This window comes from Pleurodeles waltl, chromosome 5 (assembly GCF_031143425.1).
Source record: "Pleurodeles waltl isolate 20211129_DDA chromosome 5, aPleWal1.hap1.20221129, whole genome shotgun sequence".
Lineage (NCBI taxonomy): Eukaryota > Metazoa > Chordata > Amphibia > Caudata > Salamandridae > Pleurodeles > Pleurodeles waltl.
Genome location: NC_090444.1, coordinates 1,351,951,459 through 1,351,963,719, shown reverse-complemented (window position 1 = coordinate 1,351,963,719; position 12,261 = coordinate 1,351,951,459).

Sequence of the window (12,261 nt, the reverse complement as noted above, 5' to 3'; positions counted from 1 at the left end):
CACACGCAACACGCAACACTACCACCCCCACCCTCACCCACTACAACACACACACAAGTACATACATTACATTAACAGCTCCCAACTCCCCCTGGAAGAATGCAAGGACAAAAGGAAATGAGTCGAACGTTTGTAATCTATTCAAAAACAGTAATCAAAAATATATACATTCATATACATATACTTACACTAGAAACAAATATATACACCAAGAATACAAGTCCAAGGTATTCCCCCATCATAGTCCGTGGACCACTGGGCCCATAATGCATGGGCGAGGCCCACACTCAATACCTGATCAAAACGGAGAGACCACTGCTGGGGCATCAGATAGAAATACAACAGGCACCTAAGGGGGAAGAGAAGGGGGGGCACCTCAGCCGGATGAGTGCACGACGCCAGATCCATGAGGGGGCTCCATGCCATTGATGTATCCTGCGGAGTGCAAAGCCACAGTCTCTCAAGTCTCTCGAGTGGGTTGTTTGCCCACTGCTTTATCCTGGGGAGTGCAAAGCCACAGTCTCCCAAGTCTCTCCAGTGGGTGGTTTGCCCACTGCTTTATCCTGGGGAGTGCAAAGCCACAGTCTCTCCAGTCTCTCCAGTGGGTGGTTTGCCCACAGCTTTATCCTGGGGAATGCAAAGCCACAGTCTCTCAAGTCTCTCCAGTGGGGGCTTTGCCCACTGCTGCATCCTGGGGAATGCAAAGCCACAGTCTCTCAAGTCTCTCCAGTGGGTGGTTTGCCCACTGCTTTATCCTGGGGAGTGCAAAGCCACAGTCTCTCAATTCTCTCCAGTGGATGGTTTGCCCACTGCTTTATCCTGGGGAGTGCAAAGCCACAGTCTCTCAAGTGGATGCCTTTCTCCACTGGTTCTGGAGGGGGCTTTGTGCCCAGAGTGCTTTATCCTGCCAAGGACTGAGGTAGTGGATGTGAATCTCCACTGGTTCTGGAGGGGGCTTTGTGCCCAGAGTGCTTCATCCTGCTCGTGGCGGCCTCAGTAGCGTCGGAATCTTTGGCGCTCACTGGCTTGCGGTGCTTGTTGTGGCAGTGTCCTGTTCAGCGGTGCTGGTGGCGGCGGTGCCCTGTTAAGCGGTGCTGGTGGCGGCGGGGTCCTTGGCAGCGGTGCTTGTAGCGGCGATGTCCTTGGCAGCGGTGCTTGTGGTGGCGGTGTCCTTGGCAGCGGTGCTTGTGGCGATCTTGTCCGCCATGCATCTTTTCCCAGTCTTGCCTGTTTTACTGTGCCCCATCCCCACCTTGGATGGTGGCGCAGCTGTCTCCACACTCCCAACTGTACCCCTGGGAGAGGCTTTGGTGGAAGATATTTTTCCTCTCTCCCGCCAGGCACTGGCCAAATGTTTGTGCTTTTGAAGTGGGGGACTGTCCGTGCTCTTGCTCTTTGGCACACTGACTGCCCTGCTTCCTGGCGCACTCCAGAAGCCGGTAACTACTGGCACCACTGTTACCGCTGATGTTGTGACTGAGGTGCTGGGTTGGGACCTGGAAAGGCGGGCCCTAGGAGACTGAAGGGATGGGGGAGGTGAGGGGAAGAGTTCAAGGTTGGACAGGAAAAGTTTTTTGGACACACTGGGACGGGTAGATGGAGGGGGTTTGGGAGTGGAGGAAGAGGTTGTGGTTGTGGTTGTAGGAGGTGTACGTTTGGTGACTTTGGGTGAAGGTGCATAGGCTGGAGGCTGTCGTGAGGTGGATGGCTGTTGGGTGGGTGTGTGGCTCCGTTTGTGTACCTTGGGAAGTGGGCTCACAGACACACTGGTAGAGGACACAGGGGATGTGTGAATGGTAGTGGGGGTGGTGACTGCACATGACCGGCGTGTGATGGTGGGTGTGCTGGTGATGGAGGTCGTGGCTGACGATGTAGTGCATACAGGTGTGAGTGGAGATGAGACTGGGATGGAGGAGGAAGATGAGGAAGAGGGGGACACAGTGGAGGCAGTGGCTATTGGTATGTCTGCATGTGTATGATGCTTGCGTGAGTTCATGTGGGATGTGTGCTGCTTATGTTTGCCTGAGCTTCCCTTGTGTGTTGACGTGTATGCATGCTGGTCTGATGGTGTGCTTGGGATAGGCTGAGGTACAGGGGTTTGGGTATGGGGGGAGGAAGTTGGAGGTGGGAGGCTAGAGACAGGGACAATGGCTGCCAACAGTGCTGAGGCCAGAGTCTGAAAAGCTCGCTGATGGGCTGCCTGACCAGAATGAATGCCCTCCAGGTATGCATTGGTCTGTTGCAAATGCCTCTCTACACCCTGGATGGCATTCAAAATAGTAGACTGCCCAGCAGTGAGGGACCTGAGGAGGTCAATGGCCTCCTCACTGAGGGCAGCAGGGCTGACTGGGGCAGGGGCTGAGGTGCCTGGGGCGAAGGAGATGCCCACCCTCCTGGGTGAGCGGCCACAGGGCTGCTGGGAGGGCGGTGCTGGTACGGGGGTGGCAGCTGTACGTGTAGATGCGGGGGGCACAGAGGGGCCCGCCACCGCAAGGGAGCTTCCATCAGAGGAGGAGTCCGTGTCGCTGATCTCAGCTCCTGTCCCCGCTGTGGAGCTCCCCTCGCCCTTCATCCCACTGGTGAATTCTGACTCCATTGTGTCGCCCTCCAGGGCCATGTGGGATGCAGCTCCCTCCTGCTCCGGTGCCACTGCTCCTCCGCCTGATGATGCTAATGCACACAGGCACAGGGAGACCACAAAAAGGGGGGGGAGACAGAAGAAAGACATGTTGAGTGCATGCAATACCACTACCATTGGCGGACACTACAGACACAGAAGCCCCCTGCACTGCGCCGTGCACTTGGAGTTCCCTAATCAATCACAGGGACATGGGTTACAAGGCTATGCCTGATTGCTGCACACATGGAAGTCACAGGAGCCTGAGTAGGTGTAGTTGGCTCTGTACACTGGTGGGGTGGGGTGCCACAGGGCCTGCCTTATGAAGGAACTTTGCCTACTAAACTCGCCCTGGCCTAGGGGAACCCACAGCCCACGCCCCCCACCTAGACACCTACAATGCACGCTGAATCAGCTGAATGAGAGTGTAGTCACCCACTTGTGGCTGCTGTGATGCCCTCAAGTGCCCATCCAACTCAGGGTATGCCACCTCCAGGATCTGGAAAATCAGGGGGGTCATGGTGCGACGGGCACCCCTCCCACGTTGGCAGGCCATCTCCAGCTGGGCCTCCGCGGTCTTCTTGCTCCAGCTGCGAATGTCCTCCCATCTTTTCCGGCAGTGGGTGCTCCGTCTGTGGTAGACCCCCAGGGTCCTGACTTCCTTGGCGATGGCACGCCAAATATCATTCTTCTGGTGGTCGCGGACCTACAGGAATAGTACAGGGGAAAAAAAAGAAGATATAACCATCCGCACCGTCACAGTCATTGGCCCGCATCCCTACCCTTGCCATGACGCACATACACTCACCGTCGTTTCATGCACACCTCATTCTCCCCCCCATCTTTCATCCACACCACTCCAAACAGGCATTGCCCATACAGCATGCTCGCAGTGTACCCACCTGTTTGTCTGGAGGACCGTAGAGTAGCGTGTACTGGGGGAGGACCCCATCCACTAGTTTCTCCAACTCCTCCGAGCTGAAGGCAGGGGCCTTTCCCCAGACACACGAGCCATTGGCTCTTCCAGACTGAGGTCACAGCAGCACTTGCAGTGTAGGTCCTCTCCTGTCGAAGATCAGGTATCAAGTGATTGAACAGACAGAAAATGGCAGTCACGTCTGCGGCGGTGCGTACCGTCACCGCCGGCGTACAACGTTATTGGCTCCTGGGACCCATAGGGTCCAATGTTAACCAATGCAGGATTGCGCCGCGGTCTTCGACCGCCTACCGCGACGGTGTATAACGCCAGCGCAGTTACCTCATATGCCCTTGTCCCACATTACAGGTCAGGCAGCCGCCATTTCAGGGGGCAACATGGCATTATTTTTTACTGCGTCACACATATCTAGGCCTTGCTTAAACACTAATACAGCCATATGTCGATTTTGAAACATTTTCCGATTAAGTTGTGTTTACGTACCTCAGTATTGGTTGACTCTCTGCTCGCTGTTCTCCTCCATAGAGCACGTCCGCTGGGGCAGGTGAGGAGATGGCGACATCCTCCGGTGTACAGACCGCTGGTGGAACTGTCGACAATGGAAGAGCGAATGTCCTGACGAATCGCATAAGATCATTACTGACTAAAAATAGCGAGAAACATGTTGACCCATTTGATTGAGTAACACAGGGATTCTGTGTTCTCTCCTTCTGTACTATTTCTCACTACGAGACTTAGTAAACTGTATATATTATTTTTTTGTCTGGGGAGTGTAGACATTATTTTACCATATCCCTATACATTGTTTTTAATCATGTCAGGGGTATTAATATCAGATTAAATAGTTAACTTTTACCTCTAGGCATTTTTAATTATTCTTATACCAATCCTTTCTTCACGTTTTGACCAGTTGCACATCTTTTTCAAAAGATCTCCGGCAAAGAGCCCCCTTGTGGGGCCCGTCAGGCATTGCAGCGCCGGCCTGACGAGGAGCATGGCCCTATGATGAAGCATGTCACCGGAAGGTGAGTGAGGGCTCTTGCTTCAAGCATATTGCTTTTCTTGGAAACCCTTGTTCTAAAGAACCTTCTTTTGCTTTTTTGGAACCATGTGTATATCATTTTGATTTATCAATTATTGGGAGACTTACACACGGGACCAGGAGTCTGTTTCTCCGAATCTCCCGCATAGCCCCTCTTTTGCTGTTGTTTGTTGACAATGGAAGAGCGACATGTAATTATCACCTACAGACTTGATCGTACCACAATCCTGGAACTGTGTGCTCAGTTGGAGCCAGACCTGATGTCAGCTATCCGTCATTCCACCACCGGAATCCCCCCTCTAGTGCAGGTCCTGTCAGTACTCCATTTCCTGGCAAGTGTCTTTTCAGACGACAGTGGCCATAGCATCAGGGATGTCCCAGCCTATGTTCTCCAACGTGTTGTCCGGAGTGTTGTCTGCCCTGCTGAAACACATATGCAGCTACATCGTTTTCCCTCAGGTGGAGGATTTGCCTACAGTGAAAGGTGACTTCTATGCCCTGGGACATATCCCCAACATCATAGGTGCCATTGATGGGACACATGTGGCCTTGCCCCCCCCCCCGCAGGAGTGAACAGGTGTACCGAAAACCGGAAGAGTTACCATTCTATGAATGTGCAGATGGTGTGTTTGGCAGACTAATACATCTCCCATGTGAATGCCAAATTTCCTGGCTCAGTGCATGACAATTACATTCTGCGGAATAGCAGCATCCCTTATGTGATGGGGCAACTCCAGAGGCACCGTGTGTCGCTATTAGATGAGAACATGGACCCAATACAGTGTGACTAGGTGTCTGGGTCTGGGGATGTCCCTAAGAGTTAGTGTGTGTCTAACAGTTGTCCCTCGACATTTGCAGGTAGCTCTGGTTACCCCAACCTGTCATGGCTACTGACCCCAGTGAGGAATCCCAGGACAAGGGCAGAGGAACACTACAATGAGGCCCATGGGTGGACTAGGAGGATTATAGAGAGGACCTTCAGCCTCCTGAAGGCCAGGTTCCGGTGCCTCCATATGACAGGTGGTTCCCTATTCTACTCACCAAAGAAGGTGTGCCAGATCATATTGGCCTGCTGTATGCTTCACAACTTGGCTTTGCGACGACAGGTGCCTTTTCTGCAGGAGGATGGTCCAGATGAATGTGTTGTGACAGCTGTGGAGCCTGTGGACAGTGAAGACGAGGAAGCAGAAGAAGAGGATATAGACAACAGGAACACAGTAATCCAGCAATACTTCCAGTGAGACACAGGTAAGAAGAAAACACTGCCTGCTACAACTGATTGAATTCTTCTATCTCTCATCTGTCTGTCATTTTCACCTAGTGTATGGACCCTGAGTTGTCACTTTCCCTTTCGATTTCACAGATGTGGGTCCCACTGTGTGACCTCTGCTTTGTTTCCGCATGGACTAGAGCTGTGTGACATAGGTATGTTGACATTACATTGGATATAGCATTTTGCCACAGTTTTTGCTAATACACATTTTCAAAAGCACAGACTGACTCCAGATTGTTTTGTGATTTAAGGGTGTTTATTTAAGTGCAAAATAGTGGAGGGGGTTGTAAAATAGTCAGGGGTGATGGTGGAGGAATGTCCATGGCAGAGTCCAGTCTATTAGTCTCACAGATGCATTGTCCAAATGGGCATAGGAAGTGGAGCTGGGGCAGTTGATGGATGGACAGGGTGACAAAGTGGGACAGAAGGATGACAATCAGGGTGGTTTCATTTCTTGGCGGGGGTCATGGCATTGTTCTCTGTCATTGTCCTGGATCTTAGGGACCACTTGCGGGGTGGTTCTCCATCTGCAGGGGGTGGGGTGCCTGTGTCGTGGTCCTGTGGCGCTGCCTCCTGTCCACTAGCGCCGGCAGAGGTGGTGGGCAGTTCATCGTCCAGGCTAGTATCAGGGGCCTCTTGTTGTGTCACAGTGTCCCTCCTGGTGTTGACGAGTTCCTTCAGCACCCCTACAATGGTGCCCAGGGTGGAATTGATGGATTTGAGCTCCTCCCTGAACCCCAAATACTGTGCCTCCTCTAGCCACTGGACGGGTCATTCTGACCATGGCGGAGGTCGGAGGTGTACCGCCGACTTTCCGCTGCCCGTCTGAATCCTCCATGGCGGCGGAGCGCGCTCCGCCGCCATGGGGATTCTGACACCCCCTACCGCCATCCTGTTCATGGCGGCTCTCCCGCCATGAACAGGATGGCGGTAGGGGGTGCCGCGGGGCCCCTGGGGGCCCCTGCCGTGCCCATGCCAATGGCATGGGCACGGCAGGGGCCCCCGTAAGAGGGCCCCAAAAAGTATTTCAGTGTCTGCCCAGCAGACACTGAAATACGCGTAGGGTGCAACTGCACCCGTCGCACCTTCCCACTCCGCCGGCTCAATTCTGAGCCGGCATCCTAGTGGGAAGGTTGATTTGCCCTGGGCTGGCGGGCGGTCTTTTGGCGGCTGCCCGACAGCACCGGGCAAATGTCAGAATCACCGCCGCGGTCTTTCGACCGCGGTGCGGTGTTCTGACGGCGGTACCTTGGCGGACAAAGGTCAGAATGACCCCCTGGGTCTCCTGAAACTTGGCCAGTACCGTTGCCATCGTCTCCTGGGAATGGTGGTAGGCTCCCATGATGTTGCAGAGGGCCTCGTGGAGAGTGGGTTCCCTGGGCCTGTCCTCCTCCTGTCGCACAGCAGCCCTCCCAGTTCCCCTGTTTCCCTGTGCCTCTGTCCCCTGAACCGTGTGCCCACTACCACTGCCCCCAGGTCCCTGGTGTTGTTGGGGTGGTGGGTTAGCCTGGGTTCCCTGTAGTGGTGGACACACTGCTGCTTGACGTGTCCTGGGGACAGAGGTATGGGCCCGCTGGGTGGGTGCTGTGCTGGTGTTTCCAGAGGGTGGAGTCTCTGTTGTGGCTTGTGCCAGTGTGAGGGGAACCGACTGTCCCTAGGTCCCAGATGGGCCAGGCTGGTCATCTAGATCCAGTTGGACAGAGCTGCTGTCATCACTGTGGGCCTCTTCTGTGGGTGGAGTGGACATGTCTGGACCCTCCTGTCCGGTGACGTTTGGTAGGGGTCCTGCAGTGGTGTAAAAGCATGATTATTGCATCTGTGTGTGCCATGGTGTGCAATAGGTGGGTGACCCTGTAGCCCAGTGCTTGATTCTTGTGTGGGACCTTGTATGATAATGGTTTAGGGGGTGTATGGGTATGTGCAGTGGACATGCTTTGGTGATGGGTGTCCATGCTTTGGTGTTACATGCAGGGCTTGGGATGTGTAGTTTGTGATATTGGGACATGTGTGAGGAGCTGGAGTGATGGTGGTGAGGGCGAGGGTGGGGGTATGTGATAGCATGCAGGTGGGTGGGGGATGAAGTAGTTAAATGTTTGACTTACCAGAGTCCATTCCTCCAGCTACTCCTGCGAGGCCCTCAGGATGCTGTATAGCCAAGACCTGCTCCTCCCATGTGGTGAGTTCTGGGGGAGGAGGTGGTGGTCTGCCGCCAGTCCTCTGAACCGCAATCTGGTGACCACGGAACGCACCTTCCCCGTAGGTCGTTGCACCTCTTCCTGATGTCATCCCTAGTTCTTGGGTGCTGTCCCACTGCGTGGACCCTGTCCACGATTCTTCGCCATAGCTCTATCTTCCTAGCTATGGTGGTGTGCTGCACCTGTGATCCAAATAGCTGTGGCTGTACCCGGATGATTTCCTTTACCATGAACCTGAGCTCCTCCTCAGAAAACCTGGGGTGTCTTTGCGGTGCCATGGGGGTGGTGTGGGTGATGTGTGGGGTGGTATGTGTTTTGATGTGTGGGGTGATATTTAGAGGTGTGTTGTGTGAGGTGCGTGGATGTTGTGTGAGTGATGGTGTTGAGTGCCTGTGGGTGCTATTGTTCTTTCTGGTGGTGTCTCTCTCTGGCCTTCTGTCACAATTGTTGTCGTAAGGGTTTGTGGGTGATGTGGGTGTGTGTTTTATATTGTATTGAGTGTGTGGGAGTGGTGTGTGTATGTGTATCAGGTGTGTGTATTTCGAATTGTCGAATGTGGTTGTGTTTTGTAAGTGTATGTGTATTTTGAGCGCGGTGGTGTGTACCGCCAATGGAATACCGCGGTTAAAAGACCGCCGCTTGGATTCGTGGGTCGTGATAGTGTGGGCGTATTCCTGTTGGTGTGACGGTGTCGGTTTTGTTATCGCCAGTTTATCACTGACCTTTGGTGTGGCGGACTTGTGTGGGTGTCTAGATTTTGGTATTTTCCGAGCTGTGGGTCATAATGGCAGTGGTGGTATTCCACGGCGGCGGCGGTGTGTTGGCAGTCTTCTGCACGGCGGTAAGCGGCTTTCACCGGCAATGTTGTAATGACCCCCAATATGTATATAGGTTAGTATATGTTGTCCTACATGTGTCCCATCTTCTAAGGGGGGGCTGATGTTTAGAGTGTTTAGTTGAATGTGATAAGTAAGTTTAGATTAGGGTAGTAAGGTCCAGTTGTTGGTAATGTGTAGTTAGGATAGGTTAGGTTAGTGAAGGTGTTTCCCCTAGTTTTAGTATCCTTATTTTACTGTTAATAAATATTTAGGTACTCCTTTACAGAATGTGTCATATGCTTGGGGATCAGGGTCTTGGCATGAGTGAACAGTGTCAATTTAGTATTAGCATTTGTGTTCTATCCTGCATCCAAATCCCATTATTGACACGGTTATTCCCAATTCCAATTGAGTTGTCACATTGGCAGCTCCACCAAAGCTACTTCTCTATGCATCTGCTATCCATTCTACCCACCACTCAAGGTTACTATGGTTCCCAATGTGTTGTTAAGTTTGGATGTGTGTTTTCAATCTGTCATAGTTTGAGACCAGATTTGGAATCTTGGGCACTCTTGTACGTATGCCTGCAGCCTGGTGTTCATGTGAACCCTGATAAGGTGAGTGATGGTATAATCTTATGTAGTATAGTATACATAACTCACACCTATCATTTCTTACATTGTACTGCCAGGTTACATATTTGTCCATACACTCAGAAACATCCATTCCTGCTTTATGGTGTGTGAGTGTGATGAAAGTTTATAGTCAGATGTCACATACATAAAGATTGTCTAGAAGAAAAATTTTAATACATTGATTTTCTGCTTAAACATCCCTTGAAGCGGACTTTTTCTGTCCAACACAGCATTATACTGTTCGTTTTCTATTTACTTCAGAAATAACCCTCAGGAAGCGCAGATGATGATACAATCCAGACCTCTTTCAAGGCAGTTGTATTTTATGGCCATTTACATGTGACATACATCACTAATCTCCTACACAGTTGATGTGTCACATTACACAGAGACAAAGTGGTTGTGTAAGTGCTATTTATTTTAAAGTGCTGTGGTGCAATATTTACATAGTCCAGGATTGTGAGTCCATTAGTGTGGCGCATTCTATTGTGATACTATATAGGTGGAATGGGACATGTCATTGGACATGCTGGGGTAAAGTGTCATACAGTGCAGATGAACATGAATTGCCAATGAGGTAGTGAGAGACAATCACACAGCATAGTGTCAAGGTAAACAGCGGGCTGGAAAACAGTGCATGTGAACAGATGTTGCAAAACTGGCATGCTAACAAGCACAGGACCTAGGATATACAGTAAGTGCTCATTTGGCATGGACGTGTGCTACTGGGTACTCTTACGGGTAAAGGTGATCTGTTCCACGTCTTCACCTTCTGATGTATGTGTTGTCTCCTCTGCTCTTGGTGGTGGTGAGTTTGAAGGGGCTTCACACACTTCAGTGCTTAAAGACGTGGAGTCAGAAATCCCGGTAGCTGCCAACTGTGGGGCTATTAAGGGCAGTACTGCAGCAAGGAGGAGCTGCTGGTTCTAAAGTATAGCAGCTACATCATTGTGGTAGGCAGCCAGGTCAGCCCTGAGGGGGTCATTATTGCATTGGTACACGCAGTAAAAGGTTTGGTGTGCAAGGTGTTGTGGCAACTCCCTTACTGCTGTGCTGATTTCCTTCACACTTTGTTGAAGTTCTTTCAGGATAGATGTTCGCCCTTGCATGGCTGCTGCCTGTTCTGCAGATAACATCATGCACAAACGCACCCTCTCAAGGCTGGCTGCCATATTTTGCATCCCCACCCGCACCTCCTTGGCCAGCTCCCCCTGTACTCCAACTACAGTCCTCTCAAAGCTGGTGCCAGTGTTGTGAGAGTCCTCAGCTGGGTCGGAGCTGGCATGTCGTACAATTGGGGTGGTGGGTGGATCCTCTGTGATAGCTGCTACTTCTGTGCTCCTCCTTGTGACTGAAGGTGGGTTCTGGAGGGCTCCAAGGACATCTTAGAGGGTCTGCTGGCTAATGTTTGTCAGCTCGTCATCCATGTCATCAGGGTATTCCAGGACAGGCATATCCCCAGGAGAGCCTTCATCCTCTGCAATGAGATATTGTACAATTAGTGTGTCTGTGTTGTGTCATTTGTAATGTGACGTGCCTGACTTCCTATTAGTTGCACATTGTGATCTCAGTTCCTGTTTATTGTTCCTGTCATTAATATTAGCATTCTCCCAGGCCTATGCCCCACCTGCATGTCACATGTAGTGTTGGCAGTTTGGGGAAATGTCTGCATCACATCCTCTAGGTGTAGGTTCTGCCCAAATTGTATGTTGCCACCTTCTTGTCCTACTCAACCCTCCATCTACTTCCATTATCATGGTGTGGCCTTGCACTAGCTGTGGCTGTTCTGATGGCACTTGCACCACATTTAACAATCTGGAACTGACCCAGTCTCTGATATTTTACATCCACCTATGTGTTCTGAGACCTAGCATATAATATGTATAGCATTGGCATGGCACAACACGGGTGTCAGCATTGGTAGTGTGTACTGCTGATGTTGGGGAATGTGTGCTACATTGGACTGCACTGATGGTCCTATTTACAGATTTACGAGTGTTCCATTTCCTCTTATAACTGTGCGGGTGTGTTTCACTAGTTTGAAACATATGTCCTCCCCTTCAATGCTGTTGTCTTAGCACTATGACACGTGAGATGTTGCATGGTGGCATTGCAGCGATTGAGACCCAGGCACAGGGTAGACCCTGACATGTGCAGCATGGGTAAGACATTACTGCTGTGTACCTCATGATGTTAATAACAATACCTGATGTTTGTAGCACCTATGGACATGGGCATTTGACAGGATTTGCACATTTTTATTCTTTACAGGGGGTTGATAATGTTGTCATCGTGAACCGTCTAATTTGGGTGTGTTTGGTCCAGGGCACCTAACTGCCATTAGCTACTTGACCTCCACACACAGCAGAGGTGGTAGTGGCAACTGTTGTCAATGTTAAATACCACTTGCGGATATGGCCTGAGACTTGAAATTGAGCACTAGTTCATGTAGCGACAATACCAGCTGTTGTGTGACAGCAGGGCAGTTTTACGTTGTACCTTACCCTCCTGGACTGGCTTTGCTTTTCCAACATCCTTGGCATGGCAGAATACCCCGATGTAAAGGTTGTTGGTGTAGTGTTGTGCTGTGCCCCAGGTTTGCCCTGCACAGCCCATTCCCCTGTGCCGTGCCCCTTTGCCCGTTCCACTACCTGATTATCATGCCTTACATGCATTGTGTAGTAGGTATGTCCCCCCCCTTCTTGCAGTTAACAAGTAGGCATTTTAGTTCCCCATGCCACTTA